Consider the following 21,365-nt stretch of genomic DNA (forward strand, 5'->3'; position numbering starts at 1 on the left):
GTGAGATTTTTTTTTAGTGTGTTGTTTTTGGTAAATTCTTAGATTTGGAATGATAGTCCAATACAGAATTCATTTGTCTCACTTTCTTCTTGCATTCAGGCCTTCCCAGCTGTGCATGGATTTCCATTTTGGCTCTGTTATGTGACATCAGGCATTAAGTAACATCTCTGAGCCTGTTTCCTAATATATATTAAAAAAAGAAGGGTAAGAACTATATGCCTCACAGAGAGTTGTGAAGATTAAATATGATTTCCATTATATACTGCTGTGGTCACTGATGCTATTACTAGAAATGATGGCAACAAATTTCCCCATTCAGAATAATTTCCTTAAAAAATGTTTTTTATTTGAGTATAGTTGACATACAGTGTTACATTAATTTCAAGTGTATGGCATAGTGATTCAACTTCTTTATATGTTATACTGTGCTCACAAGTGTAGCTACTGTCTTTTACCACACAATGCTATTTTAATACCATTGACTATATTCCCTAGGCTGTGCCTTTTATTCCTGTGATTTATTCATTCCATAACTGGAAACCTGCATCTCCCACTGCCCTTCACCCTGGAATGATTTCAATAGTTATATTTGTTCTATTGCTGTATGTACTTTGTTATCTGAAAGTCATACCATTTATTTGAGAACAAAGTATCATTTTCACATTCCTTTCCAGAGATTTTTTTTTTTGTAACTGTTGTTTTTACTTCGTTAGTGATTTTTAAAAAATAGCTCCTATGGCAGAATCAAACTGAATTTATCATCATGATGAATAGATTCAATACAAATCAAAAGGCTTTTTTTTTAAGAAAAAGATTTTATTTATTTATTTGCAGGAGAGAGAGAGCGAGAGTGAGACCAGGAACACAAGCAGGGGGAGTGGGAGAGAGAGAAGCAGGCTTCCCGCTGACCAGGGAGCCCGCTGTGGGGCTGGATGTGGGGCTCGATCCCAGTGGGATCATGACCCAAGCCGAAGACAGATGCTTAATGACTGAGCCACCCAGGCACCCTAAAAATACCATTTTTCAGACTATCATTTCCATATCTCTGGCTTATAGCAGAAAGAGATGAGCACCAGCGTTTCCTGTCAACGTTGCGGAGTTCCAAGAAGTTAAGGCCCTTTCCTCCTCTCATAACCAAAGGACAATTTAAAAGAAAGTGTTAAAGTGAGAATTTTTCTTTTTTTATAAAAGTAAAGAAAAAGAAAAATCAAATAAAAAATTGCTGCCAAGGGAGAAAGAGAATTGGAGAACTGTGACAAATCCCTCTGGGGTCCAGATTGTTGGCGCAATGAGGAGAGGTTAGAGTGAATGGAACAATGGGAAATCAGTCATGAGCCTGAAACTAATCATTTGGCTTCTGAACAAAAGGGGGAAGAACCAATATTTTAGAAAGGGTAGAAAGCCCAGGGAGCTGGTGCAGAAGTAAGTTCCTTTATTCAAGAACAAAACGTCAAAGAGAATTAATAGATGATTTACTGGAGCCTGTCCGGCATCTGAGAACGACTTACATGTTATAAAGAGGTTTCCTTTCCCAGATAATTGAAACAATGTTAAAAAATATTGCGTTTAAGAAAATATTTGATAATATATTTTCAGACTTTTGAATATATTGTTTAATTTCCTTCACAATTATAAACGCAGGGTTCTTTCTAAATCTAATGAGTGTCTGACTGTGTTGTTTTTGGTATACCTAGAGATTGCCATTTTTCCCCTCAATTGCTTTAATTATAGTAGAGCTGCATGTGCATTTTTTTTTCCATTTCCTATACTGTGACAGGAAATGCAATAAAGTCTTTGAATGATTGTGTAATAATAAATAAACAGAACTGTTGCTTAAAAAGCTGTACTGCTATTAGCTAACTTGAAATGAGTGCTTATCTGTTGTAAGTCTGGATTCTATGTGTGGAAGATGTTTTGGAGGGGTCAGCGTATAATGTGGAGAAGTGTAGGTTGAAAGAAAGTTGAAGAATCCCTTTGAGTGGGTTATGAATGTACTATAAAGCACTTTTCCTATGAAATAATTAAGGGAATTGCTTGCTGGATTTGGAAATCAGCATTGTTCAGCTGCCCATAAAGTGAGATTTTCCGTTATACTAACAAATACAATGATTGGAAGAGGGTAGGTAGAGAGGAGATTTAGGTATCTGACTAGGAGAGTGTAGAGAAGGCCAGTGCTGAAAATATCAGATTCATAAAAATGGATTTTTTTGTTGCTCTATGTGGAGTGCCCAAATCTGAGTGCCCAAATCCCAAATTTTTGTCATCATCTTTATGGACTATATTTCTCCTCTCTATGGGCCAAAACAGAGGGCATGCTGGAGCAAGAAGAAAGAAAAAGAGAAACCCAGTCAATGCGTGGCTACCTTATGCTATGCTAGACAAAATCACAAGGTAAGACTCTTAGTTGACAAAGTTGCCATTCACCTTAGCAAAAATATTTAACCACTCACTCCAAGTAAGCATAAATCTGTGTAAATAGGAGGAACAGGGACCTGGGATCCTAGAGCTGGTCTTAATGCTATATCTAACTCACTGTGCAAATTGAAGTATGTCACATATTTTTAATTGGGTCTCAGTTTCTCCATTTGCCAAGTAAGTTGAACGAGGTGTTCTTCATGATCTTTTTGAGTTCTAAGATTCTCTGATTCTGTAATTCATGTTGAAAATGTTAGAAAGTGTCATAAATAAGTTACAAATAAGATGCTATGGAATGTCAGAAGAAGAAATTTCTTAGAATTTTGAGCTTAATGGAAGACCTTGTAGATACCAGTTTCACATGTGGAGATGAAGGAACATACCTTCAAGTCAGAAGGAGTGCAAACATATGGAGAAGAAAAGGGTAAGGCTGTAACAGAGAACAAGGAATTAAACTTCTTAAGAGCCCGTTGCTTTTTCTTTTAAAGAGAGGCAGCCTTTATTTAAAAACACACATAACACACAAAGAACCTCTCTAATAAAAAAGTCTTAGGTAAATGGGAATCAAGGGTAATGTGAAAAAGAAATTCTATTTCTGATATCCAAAAAAATATAATCTCACTGAATAAAACTTGTACAATATAAAAATTATAGGTATGGGAATAAAACTCATGTGTAATTCCAACATGAAGAGATAATTACTGTTAATATTTTGATATCTTGGTGTACTTCCTTCTAATCTTTATTTTATGCATAAATATACATATATTTGTATAATTATGCTCCCATTGTACACATTATTTCAGTACCTATTTTAGATCTTAATATATCATACAGGATTCTTCCCACCTGGTTCCTTTTTGGGAAAATTTAATTCTGGGCTTCTCAATCTGCTTTGTCAGGAATCAGCCTGTCCTTAATGATACTCTAATCAGTTTCAAGAGAAAGTGCATGTTAAGATTTGGTCATAATAAGAATATTTATTAATGCTTTGGTGAGTGCTGTGAAGTGTGTAAACCTGGTGATTCACAGACCTGTACCCCTGGGGATAAAAATATATGTTTATAAAAAATAAAAAATTAAAAAAAAAGAATATTTATTAAGATAAGATTGGTATTTTTTTCTCCAAATAATCAATTCACTTGCTGTTACATTCTAGCTTCCTGGAGGACAAGGATGAACCTCCGGTCCCACACAGGATTGGACTTGACATGGAGTAAGTGCTCATATTTGCTGAACTGCACTTTTAGTGTAAATGGTCCTTTTAGAGGAAGGACAAATGCCCAATGGCTTTCCTGCTGGCAGCTAGAGAAAACTTTTGTGCATTTGGCAATTCCTGATCAAAAACACTATTGCTTTCCTTGCCTGGTATTTTCTTATATTTAGTATGTGTGTGCATATATATATATGCATACACATACATACATACATATATAAAATACCTAGTATCTATATCTATATCTATACTGTAATAATATATATAGGAAAAAGCTAAATTTGACTTAAAGAAAAATGTTAAGTAACTAATAGGACACAAGAGTGATGAGGATATGGCAAAATTGTGAAGGTTGAGCCTGAATGACAAATATTTAGAAATACAACTCTACCAGATTTCCTGAACCAAGCAAAGAGTACGAGTGTTTTTCCTACTTTCTTTCTTCCGTTATGTAGGAGGAAGTATGTAGTATCCTTATGCGGATTATTCCAGATTGGAAATACTCTTTGCATTCCAGGTTACTCTTGTATTACCATTCAGTGGATCTAACGGACTCAATTTCAACCTCCTCTGAGGACTCCACCAGTTCTTGTCAACATCTTTTCAAACACCATTTGTTGTTCCCTTGTTTTTATTTGTTAATTATGATACTGTAATTGCATTTCCCTTTTCATCAAGAAGTGCCAAGTGTTCTATGGGAAAGCTGTGATGATTCTAGTAGTTTAAAATATTTAGCCACTTAATACAGAGTTCTAATTTGTGCTCTGCTTTTAACAAGCTCTTATAGGGGCACCTGGGTGGCTTGGTTGGTTAAATGTCTGACTCTTGGTTTCCGCTCAGGTTGTGTTCTCATGGGTCGTGGGATCAAGCCCCACACTGAGGTCTGTGCTCAGTGAGGAGTCTGCTTGAAAAGATTCTCTCCTTCTTCATGCACTCCCATGTGCACTTGCTCTCTCTAAAATCAATAAATAAATCTTAAAAAAATGCAACCTTTTAGATTTGAGATGGACAGCTCTGCTGTTGATAAAGTGAAATAGATAATCTCTCTAAGGTTACATATAGTTCTACAAAAATTCTATGTTCCTGAATGTCTGATTTCTGTGTTTAAATATGTTATGGGGTTAGAGTTGTCCTTGTTTGTACTCTATGGTCAGCCACACCTGAGCTACAGAGTTCCCAGAAGTCACTATGATCTGTGTGATTTCAGTTTGCTCCATTTCCCCGATCTGTGGATATTAGATTGAAATCCCATAATTTCTTTTCTTCTTCTTCTTCTTCTTTTTTTTTCTTTTTCCCCCATAATTTTTATGTAGAACACTGGTTTTAGGTGTGAGATATTACGTAAGAATGCACAATCACCCAGCCCATTCAGTGCTATGGAAGGTACATTTTAAAATTCTGATACACATAGCAATCAGGGTTATAATTAACCCTAAAGATTTTAATTCCCTGGGGGAAACCTTCCAGTTTTCACACTCCCAAATCCAAAGTGCTGATGTGAAATGTTTGGTATTATACAGTGTAATTGTTGTGTTCATAGATGATCATTCACGAGTTTGCTTTTGGTTTTAAAAATTCGTAGTACCTAATTCTTTTTTAGGCTTTTAAGTTTAGCTTACATATACTATCAATTGGTTTATATGTTTAGAAAATGTTAATCACATTTAAAGATTCTTGAATATTTGGTCTAATTTAAACGTATTCAAATATTATAAAGTGCTTTATATATTTTATTGTCTGTATACCAGTTCCTTTGACTTAATAATACTTCCCAAACACTGTTTTTTTAAATAACTGTAAGTGAAACTTAGAAATATGTTGAGCCTAGATTCTCAATGCTTTGTATAATCTTAGTAATATATCAACTTAAAATCATAAGTCTAAACCTAAATTATATGCTTTCAATAAGACTGGCACTCTAATAGACCTAACTCTTTTAAACACTGAAAGTACAGAAAATACCAAATATGGGCAAACTTCTTTCTAACACAAAATATTAATATCATGGTTTTGATTTTCTTAAACATTTCCATACTTAGTTTTAAGTCCTTGGAGTTGAAAGACATGAACTCCCTAGGTCAGATGGTGGCCATCCCAGTTACCTGAGGTTACCTATGATTAGATATTTGCATCGGCTTGCTGTTCAGATTCTGTGGAAGACTTTGATGTGGCACAATGAGCCACATGTGTAGTGGCAAAACCAATGACTCAGGGACTCAGGCAGGATGATCCTACAGCCCATGACCCTGGATTTGAGTTTCACAGATTGCTTCATTCTTTAATGTGTTCAGAGAAGTCTGCAAGCTCTAATTAGGATAATGATTTGATTGATTTTGCATTGCTTTGTCTTCTAAGATATGAGCAGGGCTTTCCCTTCTAACTCACTTTTGATCTTAATGAGATTCTAAAGTATAAAATAGCTCTTTGAAACAAATTTAAAGATTTTTAAATTTGATAATAGCTTAGAACCTTTAGTTGTCCTAATTTTAGCTGCTCACAAATTTTAAAATGATATCTGGTTGACACTGGATATTTCTCATGTTTTTGTCGGACTTGAAGTCCCAACTTATAAGACCTATGACTAGAAAGGGGCACCTGGGTGGCTCAGTCAGTTAAACAGCTGCCTTTGGCTCAGGTCTTGATGTCAGGGTCCTGGGATTGAGCCCCACATCCAGCTCTCTGTTCAGGGGGAAGCCTGCTTCTCTCTCTCCTTTTGCCTGCTGCCTCTCCCGCTTGTGCTCTCTCTTTCCCTCCCTCTCTCTGTGTCAAATAAATAAATAAAATCTTTAAATATAAAATAAAATAAAAGATCTATGACTAGAAAGGAAATCTCCAGCCTGAGTTTTGTGGACTCTCCCCAGCTTAGTTAAACAGTGTTGAGTATGCACCTACTTAGGGTCAGACATGATTCACGCTGGATATTGGGTTCATGCTAATCACTTAGGAATCCAGAGACGTTTACTTCTCCATGTAGTATAGAATTCAGATAAGGCCTAGGATGAACCCTGCAAGTGAGGAAAAAATATGACTGGCTGGGAGAGACTCCAGGCTAATAATACTTCTCATCTTTACTTATTTACTTATTTTACTCAATTAATTAATTGATTAATTAATTTTTATTGACACATAATGTATTATTTGCTTCAGGGGTACAGGTCTGTGAATCATCAGTCTTACACACTTCACAGCACTGACCATAGCACATACCTTCCCCAATGTCCATAGCACAGCGACCCTATCCCTACTGCCCACCGTCGCCCCTCTCCCCCAGCAACTCTCTACCTCTCCTCTTTAAATAGAGTTTATGTAGAAGCACATTGTTTAGCTGAGTTATTGGTCCTATACCAGGGCAATATGACACTCACTTTCCCCATCGTTTCTTTAGAATAAACTAGTTAGAAAAAATAGAAGGATGTCAAAATAGTAGAGAATGTTGTCTATTTCCCAGACTCCTCTTGGAACTTAGTAAATGACAAATAAGATTATAAAGCTGTATTTTGCTCTAATAATAATTAGCTGATTTTTCACACTAAGATGTTGCTTTTGGGTATTGATGGGGGCTAGTTTAATTTTTTTTTTTTTGAGGATTTATTTATTTTAGAGAGAGAGGGAACATGCCTGAGAATGAGGGAAGGAGCAGAGGGAGAGACTCTGAGGCTGACCCCCAGAAGAACATGGAGCCCAATTCCAGGCACAATCTCAAGACACATGAGATCAAGACCTGAGTCAAAAGCAAGAACTGGATGCTTAACTGACCCGAGCCACCAAGGCACCCCTTTTTAGCTGTTAATTATTATTTGATGATGGCATTGGGTTTTCCTGTTTTACCAGCCTACATGTGTTTGTAAGATGGTTAGTAGGGGTTGGATTCAGTCTGAGGATGTGGAGGGAACAAATGATCTGATACAATACAATCCTGGCCGGTTGTATTAGCATCAGGACACCCCAGACTCTGTAATGCAACTATCTAGTCCATCAGAACACAACTCGTTGTCTAGATTTATTGTTCTTTCTTACAGTTTTCTATTCTTTATTTTATGCTCTTACCATCTTTGATTTTTAAAGTTTTTTTAGTTGATAAGATGTCATTTTTAGAAATCGACTTGAAAAATTTGTCTTTTCTAACTTGGGACTAATTCACAGCCATTCCCTCCCCTCTCCTCTCCTTAAGAGAAAATATTTTCTGTGTTTTATTCAACAGTTTTGATGTCTTTGAATTTAATTTTCCTAAGCATAGGAAAAATAGGATGTCTAAGTAAAGCCTCAATTGCAGAGTACAAGTTTACACCTTTTTCCCCTTAATGTGGATAACATTGTGTTCTAATAAAAAGTAAGGCTTCATTTCAAGGGCACTCTCTGGGTGATGCAGATTCTTGGATTCCTCTGTGTTTTGTTAAAACTCATTATGTGCCTGAATGACTAAAGGGAGAATGGGTGTTTTTATATTCCTCAATGGATGTCAGTTGTAATCAAGTTCAAGCAGCAAACAAAGCTCAAAGTGAATGAACACAGGGTGTTTTCTATCAGTGGCATCTTCATTTTTGAGCTATTGTGCCATTCACAATAAAAGAAACAGACAGACTCTGTTGTAAGCAAACACTGAATAACTCAGTTTAGTTCATTCAGATTATTGTGGATGTGTCATTAACATAGGAGTGACCTGGAAGGGAGCCAGTTTCTCTGTTCTGTATCTAAAAATGGATCACTGTACTGCTGAGAATACTGTGAAGCCAATGTAGAAAATAATTTATTTGAAAGATACAACATAAAAGGCTGAAAATTCTCAATCTAGATATTAGAAAATGATTGAGGACTTGTTTGCAAAGCCTCTGTGGCTAAAGGACTGGCTTTCTTTCCCTGGACTTTTTAAACAAATGATATTCTGCTCATTTTTTGGTGGATACATTATCACTGATATTAACAGGAATCAAAAGTAAACATGAAGTTTATACCAGTTTTTTTCCAGAAAAGACTCTTAGTTGTAAGAAAATTAATATGTTCATATAGTTCATGTGAAAAGGGAAATAGTGTTCAGCGAAAAATATGAAGACCTTATGGCATCTGAGAAGAGTAAATATGTCAAGTCAAGATTCTAAACCTGCTGTCAGGAACGGCGCTTCCTTGTTCTGTTTCTGTCTCCCTCTGTGGGTGTTTTCTCCATTCTTCTATCTCTGAGTCAGTTTCCTGAGCTTATCCATCTTGCACACGGACCTATCTGACCACCTCACGTTGACTTTTACTTGATCTTTTAGCTCTAATTTCTACATCCGATGGACTCAGATTTCCAGCGTCTCAGTTTCAAGATCCTTACAGGTAAATCTGTTGGATTGTTAGTAATACACTGACTATTCAAGAATTGTGGAGCAAGGCTGTGCAGCCTAGGGTGTGGTAGGCTCTAATGAAGTAGCTGTGTTAGGAGCAGGAAATGATACGTATGTCTGTTACAGTTTCCACAGTGTGTTTAAGTCAATGGCCTTAAAACTTTTTCCACCATGATCCTGAGGCAGAAATAATTTTTTTTCATCTCCATGTTAATTCCTTTTTTTCTCTTTTTCCTCCAAGTTTGGGACAGTCTTTATTGGAGCTTGGAATGTCACTGTGATTCACCTTAATCAGAAGCAGACCATGGGCAAATGCGCTGCAACCGGGGTGGACACCCATCAGGGCCCACCCGGGCTAGCCTGGGAATCTCGATTGCCTGTAGGCAGTACCCAGGCACGCACACGCGCGCACACACACAGATACACATTAATTCTTGAAGCAGTACTTCCTCTTATTACACCTGATACACTCTAGTCTTCCCTTTTCTATTTCTTCCTCTCCCAATTCATTCCATTACATAAAGGCATGCCGCTCTTGTCTCACTAAATTGATTTCATGCTCCTCTAATGAGTTGCAACTTTAGTTTCAAAAGCACTGGTCTATACTTTTCTTTATATTGTTTTCCTTTGTAGCATTTATTATAATTATAATTGGCTCCCCTGTTAAATTTTGCGGTTTCCTTTGTAGGAGATACCACAATTAAATTGCTTCCCTTGTTAAACTGTAATCCACATTAAAGCAGAGACTGTGTCTGTCTTGTTTACTACTGCATTCCCAGCACCTAACAGAGTTCCTGGCACATAGTAGATGCTCAATTGGGTAAATATTGATGAATGAATAAATGAAGACCCAAACAGATGGCACCCTTAATGGGCTCACCTGGTTTTTTGCAAGAAGTACATTCAGATACATATAAAACCGGCTAATCTGGCTTGGCTCTGCTGATGGAAAAAGCAGATGGAAAGGCCCAGCAGGACACTCTGTGGAGCAAGAAGGGCAGGCCAAAGAGCAAGTTTCCATATAGTCACCGGCAGCTGCCTGAAATTCTTCCACCAGGGAAAATCTCCTGTGATAGAGGAGGAGCCAGTGTCAGGTCTGAGCTCAGATCTCTTGGTTCTCATCTAACATTTATTCCACCATTAATGCCTTGTTGGTTACATGTGCAAAATTTCATTTTTGGTATTTTCATTTTTATCTTTACAGCTCATCATAGAGAAAGAAAGAACCACACAATATCTTCACACAAGATACCATGATACCTGCTTTCCAGCGAGACAAAGACATCTGGTTGGGAGATTAATAACACTCAAAGCTCCACTCCCTCTCTTCTTGCTAGCCTCCTCCTGGCAAATCACGGACTCCCATCACATCAAGATTCATTTAACTCACTTCTGCAATTTATGGCTCCTACTGCTCTCTACCAGTTGTTTCAAAATCTACTTTTTATAAATGGCTATTTCTAATGGCATCATGTGCTTTCTTTTCCTGTTTGCCAAGATTCTGAATCTACAGGACTTTTTTTTTTTAAATTTAAAGAAGGATTGCGTTTTATCTTTTAAAGGTTTTTTTCCCATTTTATTTTATTTTATTTCTTTTCAATGTTCCAGCATTCATTGTTTATGCATCACTCCCAGTGCTCCATGTAGTACATGCCCTCCTTAATACCCAGCACCAGGCTCACCCAACCCCCCACTCCCTTCCCCTCCCAAACCCTCAGTTTGTTTCTCAGAGTCCTCAGTCTCTCATGGTTTGTCTCTCCCTCTAATTTCCCCCAACTCACTTCTCCAGGATAATTTAATAAACAATTACAGTGGTTTCATCTATAGACCTACTGAATGATCTGGGGGTAAAAGCTGTATTTATGTAAAAAGCAATTCATAGACTGATAAGCCTTTCATCACAGCTCTCTGATATCCATAAAACATGACTGAGAGGACTTATTGTAACACTCAGCCAGTTCCATATGCTTCAAAATATTAATTTACAAGGTGAAAATATTATGCTTTTCAAAAGTCCATTTAATATCGAGTTAAAATTACAATATACAATTTAATTCATTACACATATGATCTGAGTATACATTTATCATCCATATGTATTTATAATTCTTGAGAGGGAGAATTTATATCTCAGCTCAGTGTTTCTCAACCCTTTTTAGTATGCTGTATGAATTTGCAGAGTATATAGTAGAGGGAGGAGGAAGTTTCCTTTTGCCATCTACACCCATTGCAGCTTGAATCAAATGAGCATGTAAACATATGCAGCAGATGTGAATTTTGTCTACGGTACTTGGAATGAATGCAGTTCAAGGATTTTGAGGAACAGTTCTTTGCTTTTCAGTTCAATCCCATTTAGTTCCTTACAGAGAGGGGCTCTACACATTGGGTGCTAGCCAAGAGTGCTTCTTTTTGCTGGTCTTGGAATTCTTGGCTTCTAGTGTCCAATAGCCCCAGAAGCACCATGAAGCAACTTTCATCTAAGGTCCTACCAATTCTCCTGGCACTCTGTGGGCATGAAGTTCTGATTTCTGTTCCTTGGGTAATACACAAAACTGCCAACATATCTTAAGCCCATTGGAAAAAAACCCAACCATATTATTTGTTATTCAGAATATATTCTAAGTAAAGAGGTAATGACTATATCTATACACATAAATACATACATGCACTCTTTCTCTCCTTGTGAATACTCTACAAATAGTCCACAAATACTTTGTCACTGAAGGACTGTTTAGCTAATTAATTCTTTTTAATTCATGAAAAAAACCCAAGATATATGCTTCTGGGAATTATTTGTTGATTATATAAAGCATAGGTACGCAAATCATGTAAAAGTTAATCTCTAATACATGGAAACAATATTTTGGTAATATTACAGTTTATTTTAAAAACAGCTATATTTTAGAGATTTATACTAAAGTGTTTATAGAGAAAATGATCTGTTGTATAGAATTTGCTTCAAAAATGTTCTGGAGTAGGGAGGTAATGAATGGGATTATTGATGAAACCAACTTGTTCATGTTGCTAATAATCTCTTTTTTCCATATGTGTTTGAAAATTTCCTAGTAAAAAGTAAAATACATATGTATTTGAGAAACATATACTTCTACCCTTCATCCTGCACTCATAGGGAAAATTGGTGGAAATGAGATGCAAGTTGCATGATCATGGAACGCTGCCAATATATGTCAGGCTGTGTAAACGTGGGGGCCCTTGTGCCCTAGGTTGTCAAACCTTCCAATCACTCAGTGGCACTAAAGTGCATGCATTTATTTCCAGGAGTGTTTAGCCCATTCTATTTATTTTTTCATCATTAAATCACAATTGCAATAGCACAGGGTACCACAAACTGAGAATCAGGTGAAACGTTCTATGAAAATAAGTGCAGAAATTCCCAATCATGTCTTTCTTAATAAAAGCAAAAGGAACACCTAATTACCTATTTTCTTTAGGAAATAGAGTCATCAACAGGGCTATAGCCTGCTATCTGAACTGCCTACCGATTACTTTGGGTACAAAGCACAGATGGCTTTTTTGCTCTCCGCAAGAAATTTGCCTATAATGCTTTTTTTTTTTTTAATTTTAATGAGAAATTCAGGTTTATTCCAATTATCAGATTTTAGGGATGTTAGAAAACACTACCACACGCTAAGTCAAGCCAGTTTTTCTTTTTCCTTTCCTTTTCTTTCTTTCTTTCTTTTTTTTTTTTTTTAAAGATTTTATTTATTTATTTGACAGACAGAGATCACAAGTAGGCAGAGAGACAGGCAGAGAGAGAGAGAGGAAGAGAAGCAGGCTCCCTGCTGAGCAGAGAGCCCGATGTAGGGCTCAATCCCAGGACCCTGGGACCATGACCTGAGCCGGAGGCAGAGGATTTAACCGACTGAGCCACCCAGGTGCCCAAGTCAAGCCAGTTTTTCACCTTGAGGTCTGTGCCCAGCTGAAGCTCTAAGTAATATTCATTGGATAGTACGGTTTCCTTATTAAGGGAGTGAGATACTGCTCTTTTTGATGTTGCTTTTTAGCACACTAAGTTTTAATCCCTGGTACCTAATTTTTTTCTTTCAGAGACCCCCTTAGACTGACCAGGTATAGAAAACCACAGGTATTTGTAAAATGCAGTTAAATATGTATACATATTTTTGAGTCATAAAAATATTGTATTTAAAGACATGTTTACTAAAATGTATTTCATTTACAAAGTTTAAACTTTATTTAGTTGATCAGGAACTTGTTTTACATTGAACATTATTAGAAAATCAATTTTCCAACTAGAACTCTTCATCTAAAATGTCACAGGGACTGAGAATTATAAAAAAGGAAACTTCCCATATTCTTTCACATCTTGGGTTTTTCACTTGCTTTCTCTTTGTCTGAAACCCTGTTTTCATCTCTGCTTTGCCAGGGGGTGAATTCCTGTCCATCCTTCAAGGGCTGGCTCCTCTCAAGTCACCTGCTTCCTGATGTCTTCCCCCCACACCAAATGGCCTTTGCACTCAGAATGTCTTCACTATTATTCTTACCTCATTGTGTTGTAATCGCTGTTTTCCCATTTTTCTTCTCTAGTAGATTATAAGCTCCTGGAAGGCAGAAATTTAGTAACATTTATTAAATCGCTGGGTTGAGTTTTGTGTTCAGCAAGCTGGTGAAATAATGGGAAGATCCCAAATAATAAACACAAAAAAGTAAGACTATGTCAGGGTTGAGGGAAAGGCTAAGTGTGAAAAAAAAAATGACCTTTCTCCCAAAGTAATTGCTAAATATCACTTGTTTTGGCGGGGAGAGGGAAGATTATATCATCTTGAGAAGAGCCAATGGCAAGAATATTTGTGCTCCATTGTCACCTGCAGTTGGAAAATTGCATGATAGTTTACATTCACTACAAAACTCAGACTCCTTCGAAAGAGAAGTTGATTTTCTTCTTTGCAAAAAGAAACAAGTACTTTAGTACTTTGTGCAGGAATAGAAAAATGATTCATGTTCACAACATGAAAATATGCTAGGAAAGAAGATTTTATAGATAAACCACAATCCTACACTAAGCCCAAGCCTCCCAAGTGCTACGACTGGGTGAAGGGTAACATGCTCTCTCTGTATTGGATATAGTAGAGTTGATGAGTTCCAGTGGCATCATAAACAACAAAAAGCAAGTTCCTATTATTGACATGAATTTGTAATTGAATTTTCCAAGACAGTGATGTAATGTAGGAAAGAGAACAAGGATAAAGTGTTTCAAATATTGAACAAGTTAGAAACATTGGTAGAGGAAATATTAATCCTGGCTAGTTTTCAAGAATCTCAAGATAGCAGAATTCCTCACTTGCATAATTTAACAGTGAGAGAGAAATGTATAATACCATCCTTGGATAGAGGGCTAGTCAGCAAGGAGGACATGGGATAACTTCTTATATTTTAAATAAATAAAATGACTGATATTGCTGAAAGCTATAGGTAAGGATTTTTTTAAAGAGTGCTAAATTAAAGCTTTGCAAAAAATAATGATTAAGCCCAGCTCATAGGTAAGAGAACTAAACAAATAAATCTCCAATCCCGAGACCCTTCTTTCATGTTAAGTTGTCTTCAGTATAATTTTGTGTTAGTCAGCATCAGTTGCCAAAAGGATTTATGGGTTTGTCGACTCATGAAATTCTTTTACCAAAGTATGCGCTGAGGATGCTGTGAGACCAGTGAGTCTGTTTGTGTGAACGACCTTTGGATTTCTAATGTTAAAGTTCAGTATTTGTTGTGGGACCTGGAATAGACACTGGTGGGAGTTTTACTGTTTTATCTCAATATACCGGTAGCAAAACAGAGAAACACTTGGTTAGACGAGACGCAATCGAACTCTATTAGTTCTACAATATCAAGTGCTTTTTAGTGGACCCTCAAGGCTTTGAATGGGGGTGCTCTAACATTTTTCATCAGTGTTGGATGTAGGTTTTTTCTGACATTGGGAGTTAACGTAATCTTAGCTACTTTCCTTGGAGCTCAGAATTTGAGTCTGTTTCCAGATACAGCCAGCAGATGGAGCAATTTACTTTATTTATACTCTTCATGGGTTACAAAAAGTCGTTAGACTCCTTTATAAATATATATATGTATGTATACGCATACACACATATGCAAATTTAACTGTATGTACAAATTTAACTGTATGTCTCAAAACTTTTCATATATTCGGAGACAACATATCAAACATAATTTGTTTCATTTTAGAATAACAGCATTTATTTGCTAGGGTTTTAATCCAGACTTGTATTTACAAATGTTTGTAGACATTTGTCAAAGGAAGACATGAGAGGAGAGCTTTAGTTGGGGCAAGTACACCACTTCTTTTTCATCAGTTTCCTTCTGCAATTCATAATCACACATCCTGCAAGATGAGAGCGAGGCTGGTTTTGATGTGCCCATGGAATTCAGCAATACTTAGCTGTAATTTTGACAGTCCTGTAATAACAAACTCGAAAATTCTGATTTGGGTAACAGACTCCAACAGAGCTTTCAAGTTGAAATTTATGGAATCATTGCAGGTACTAGACGATCCATCTTATAGCTTGTCAATAGCGGTTGATTTCCTGTAGGAGATAACTAATAACTTTATAGAATTCAGGGATGTAATAGAATGATATTGTCCCCTGGAGGTCACATTTACCAACCAAAGGGTAATAACTTTTATTACAAGCATGAAACAGTCTATAAATGTTTCATTAAATCCTTAAAAATGTGCAGTTATTCATCTCTCTGCCTCTTTGTGATTTCTGGCTAGCACAGTGATACGAACATAGTGTTTCTGGGAACCTGGGGAAAATGCGATTGTGGCAAATTATCACCTGGACTATTTCATAGTGAGATTATCTGAAAACGTGTGGATTTTAGTAAGAGTCTTCTCAGAAAATTTCATTATTATTTTAAACGCCAGGCCCTGCTTCGAAGTTCTGCCTTGATCTTTCCCTTTTCCAACATGTCCCTACTGATTTGTCCCGCTTTAGGCAGCAGGTGAAGTTGGGGGAGAGACATTGCATTTTCTGGCAATTTCAGTCGATTCAAAAGCATTTAGGAAGCATCTGTCTGTGCAGGGCGCTGGTGTGGTGCTGAGCTGATTGAGTTAAAAAAGACATAGACAATGTCCTTGAGGCAGAGAAGCTGCCAATCGCTGACTCCAGGGAGAAGTATTTTTATTTCTTCAATATGGGCAAAGTTGCTGTGGAGGAGGTTGTGTGTATGTCTGAACAGGTAGAGGATGGCCAAATCATCCCTGTCATTCTAGAGAACAGACCAGAATTTCACTTTATCTGACAGCAAGGAAGCACAGTTTCCATTTTCTGAGCAATTAGAATTATAGAATACTTAAAAACAAAGTACAGTTTTGACTTTCAGGTTAACATTGTAACTAACAAAATATTGCAAAATCGAAGTCCCTCCGGGGTTCAATTTAATGGATAGAGAATAGAATTTGAAAAGGTAATAAAACAGATTCTCACACAAAAGGTGCTCAGATTTTGCATCTGAATTAACACTCTGCTGCTATCCCCCAGAGCACCTTTTTTCTTCTTGAGCCCTGAAAAAGGACCTTGGCCTTTTGCTCTTCACTTCTCTTTAGCATCATCACCGCATAATATGTCATCCATGTAACACTTGTGCATTACCAGTGAGCGTGAGGATATTTTGGGTTTGACCCATTTACTTGGAGGAAATGTTCTATTCTAGTTTCTTTGGTTGCAAGAGGAACCCAGTCAAATGGTTTGAGAAAAAAAGAAGTTATATAAAAAGAGAAGAATCTCATGGATATAAAATACAGAAACAATAACCAGGTCTTATAGCCAGTGGCCGAGTGCTATTTTCTTTACCCAATTCTTATATCAATTACTTTTAATAAGTGGCCCAAGGCGAACTTGAAGAGGTCAGGTGAGGTCAACCACAGCCAGATCATGTAAGGCCTTGAGGACATGGTTAAGGGATAATCCTGTGATCAGACATGACAAAACCTCAACTGAACTGAGCTGATTGAATTCTCTCTCAAAAATTTGACCTAAGACACCAGTGAGTTAGTGACGGCTCTGGAAATACTGATGATAATATGTAATACTTGCCAGGAGCTTAGCATATACTAGCTCTTGACTTAAGCTTTTCTTTGGTTCTAAGTCATTCATCCCCACAACTACACGATGTGATGTGGGTCAGTGTCATCCCCATTTACAGATGAAGCACCTGAGGGACTGAAAAGCAAAAGAACTTGCACAAGTTGATAAAGATGTAGTAAAGCTGTAGTAAAGGCTATAGTAAAGCTGGTTCATAAAGGATGTAGTGAAGTAATCCAGACAATCTGACTCCAGAACCTATACTCCTAACCAATGCATGACTTGGCCTTCCAAGGGACTTTGATTAGTGCAAACCAAAGAGTGGGTTCTGTGGTAAGCTAAAACTACATGTGAATCGAAGTTAGAGGGGTCAGGGAACCTAGAAATAGTGAGTGAGCAGGAAGAGCAAGGATGTGGAGAAGAACATGGTGCAGCTGTTCATGGCGCTAGCCCCACTGTCTAGACAAGCAAGGCCTAGTATATAGCAGATATGTTCTAAGTATGCGCTGAATAGCAAATGAATGTTTTCAGCAGGGTCTGTGGGTGTGACATATGTTAGGGTCCGTGATCAAAGGAGCGAGACTGATACAAAGCGAAGGTCAAGCAAAGCTTTATTTCGCGCCAAGCATCGAGAATCAAACTAACCGGTAGGGGCTGCCTCTTAAAGAGAGATCGACCCCTTCCAACCTCACAGACTAACATTTATAGAGCAGAGGCCATGTGGTTGAGCCTGGCCACACACAGGTGGCCAATGAGATTGTAACACACAGAGAAAGTTGCATAGTCATGCTAGGTCACACATAGGTGGCCAGTTGAATTACAGTTCATCCTATAGCAGCTATTTGAACTAACCTGTCACCTTGGTCAGAATTGGCGCCCAAAAGGCGGGCTTCACATTCTTTAGGGAGAGAGTGATTGGATGTCTCCACCTGGCCTGACTCATCCTTGCATTCAGGCTCTGTTATCTCCACCTGATCTGACCCGCCCTTATATTTGGGCTCTGTTATCAGGGACTGATCGACACAACAACAAAATGGCTGCTTAATCCGACATGGAATCTCTCTGGCTAAATAGGCCCTTACAACATACACCCTGAGACGTTTGTATGTGCAAAAAAGTTATCTCCAAATAACTTATTTTCACCTCTTTATTTTTAAAACTAATTAAATGACACATAAAACTACATGAGTACACTGTCCTTTTTAATTTTTTAAAAAATTTAAAAAAGATTTTATTTATTTATTTGAGAGAGAGAGCAAGAGAGAGATCATGCACAAGGGGAGGAGTAGAAGGGGAAGCAGAGAGCCCGATGTGGGACTTAATCCCAGGACCCTGGGATCATGACCTGAGCTGAAGGCAGACACTTAACTGACTGAGCCACCCAGGCACACACATTATCCTTTTTTAAAAAGTAAAGCTTTACAGGGAATGATAAAGTTCTTTCTGACCACCTCCCCATCCTTGTGTTTCATTTCTACTCTCCACAGAAGGTTCTGATTTTACTGATACATTTACATCATACATAGGATATATTGGAAATAAAAAGTATTGTTTTGAGATATTAGTAATATTTACATAAGTTTTATAGTATTTAATATTTTCTTTCCTCAGTAATGTGTCTTAAGGATCTAACTATATTGTTATAATAAGTATTTAGACAATTTCTAAACTTCTTGCTATTATGAATTATGTTGTCATACAGATATGTGGGTATGTGCACGTGTGTTCCTTTATAAATGCACTGTTGTGTACTGAGAAGTGGCAATGACTGAGTCATTGGCTACCCACATTTACTGTTTTGATTGACTGTACTACATTGCTTTTCTTATCCCCAACATGACTAGTTGTCAAACTTAAATTTTGGTGTGATACATAAATAGCTGAATCTCAATATTGTTTTAATTTCTAGTTATGTGTGATGTTCATCACCTTCTCGTATCTTTACTAATCATTGATGTTTTCTCTGGTCATAAGTTTTGCCCACTTGATATCTTTTTAAATTGATTTATAGAAGTTCTATCTATAGTTTCACAATGATCTTCCAAAGAATTTTTAATACATACACAATTTTATTATTTTTGAGGTTTCTAAGATAGAAAGGAATTAGAGCATCTGAAATACTACCTACTCCAGTGAATCTAAACTAATATGGGCACGGTGGGGTGGTTGTGGGTTTATCTAAACCACCTAGGAAGCTCTTTCAAATTATACCGTTTTTGTCTTCTGGCACTGCAGCCCTGTTATAACAGCAATAAGAGTCAGGAGTTGGGGTGAATAAGCACCGGAGGCTTCTGACAAACTACTTTCCCACATGATTCTAGTAGGTAATCCCCATCACTTCCCAAACACATGACTAGTTGAAGATAAAACCAACATTTTATGCAAAAACTCCCACTAGTTTTAGTCCAACATTTTCCTAATTACACCAAGCTATTTTTCTTTTCCCTGACAGTTCATTTTAATCGAGTTTTCATGATACTTATTACGCTTAGATAGAAGCTATCTTCTGCAATTTACTTAAACTCTGCTCCCTTGCTTTCTTCTATTTTGCTTAAAAACAAACAAATTAATGAACAAACAACCACACAAACAAAAAAAATTAGGCAGAGATGACCAATTGTTCACTAAAAATTCATTTTCCCTTTCATTGCCTGGGCTTATTTATGGTTTTCAAATTCCCAGGGACGTATTATATCTCTCATACCCTTTTGCATCTTGCTGTGTCCACTTGGCTAGTTGCAACCTATGTAAGTTAAATGGACGTGATATATATCACTTTTAAGTTGGGATGGGTTCTTTCTCACTTTTTAATTCACCTTCCCCAGTTATATTCAGAGAACCTTAAGTCCTTATGCCTAGATGATGGTCGAGCTCAGAGACAAGGGTACTATATCTTTGCATTACCTCGCAAAGGAAAGCTTGCTAACAAAAACAAACAAATTAACAAAACCACAGCTGTTACTTCAGGTGAAACCATGCTCTACTGTGTTTAACCACTAATATTCTGGGGATATTTGTTGTGTCTAGGATTATTCTAGTTAATATGCCCTCATTGGTGGACTAACGATTCACCAACTACCAATCAAGCAACTCGCCTTAACTCCATGGCCAATCAGGCAAGAGGTGGTCCTTTGTCGCAAGAACTACCCAATCACGGATAAAGTGCTTAGTATGAAACACTCTGCTCAAATAGAGATGAGGCTGACTGATAAAATTCTACCTTACTGAGAGTTTGAATGTGAGAAATATACAGAATTAACATTTGGCTGTGGGGACAGATGCAAAAGGAGATCTGAGGTAGGAAACAGCGTTATAAATAAGCAGATACCAGAAGTGTAGAGGAAATTGGTCAGTTGGGAGAATAGCAGAAGCAGGGAGAGAGGGCTGAGTCAAAATACACACGTTCTATTGCCTCTTGCTGTTGAAGGGGTGGTGGGGTGGTTTAGGCCTGGGAAATGAGATGCATTTCATCCTCTGTGAGGCTCAGTTCAACTCTGTGCGGAATTTCTGTGTGGTTCCTGCTTCCTCCGCTTCCATGCGTTTCTTTACAACAAATCCATTTTCCTTGAGGTAGTCTGAGTGAGTTTTTGCCAACCGAGCTTGTAGTGAGAAGAGCCCGACATATTGTCCTTCTCAGTTTTCATTAGTGTGTATTAGATTTGTAACATAATTAAACATAAAAGTATTAACTAAAAAGTAGGCATTGCTATTATGATAGATTTTAGAAATATTTTATGATTATAAAATTATATGCAGTGTATTATTTTTTGGTCTTTAATCTTTCCAACAAGCATGCATTAAATATTTCCGGTTTGCTGGATTGTTTTGTTACAGATCAGAATAGAGAGTGGGAATCAAGATTAGGTCTGAGTCATTCCATTTCTTTCTTTCTTTCTTTTTTTTTTTTTTTAAAGATTTTATTTATTTATTTGACAGACAGAGATCACAAGTAGGCAGAGAGGCAGGCAGAGAGAGAGAGAAAGAGAGGAGGAAGCAGGCTCCCTGCTGAGCAGAGAGCCTGATGCGGGGCTGGATCCCAGAATCCTGGGACCATGACCTGAGCCGAAGGCAGAGGCCCAACCCACTGAGCCACTCAGGCACCCCTGAGTCATTCCATTTCTAAGTTCAGTTGTTCTCCTAATATGTTTTTTTTTTTGATGATCAGTAGACGTCTTTATTTCTTACGATCACTTCTTTTATACCTTCCACAAGATACAAACAGGATATAGATTTATGTGCAGGGCATGGGCTACGTGTGAGCTGTGATTTACGAGCAGGCAATCAAGGGAGACAAGTGAACAACAGTGATTATCTCTTAGCTTTAAATGACAAGAT

The sequence above is a fragment of the Mustela erminea genome, chromosome 8 (assembly GCF_009829155.1).
Source record: "Mustela erminea isolate mMusErm1 chromosome 8, mMusErm1.Pri, whole genome shotgun sequence".
Taxonomy (NCBI): Eukaryota; Metazoa; Chordata; class Mammalia; order Carnivora; family Mustelidae; genus Mustela; species Mustela erminea.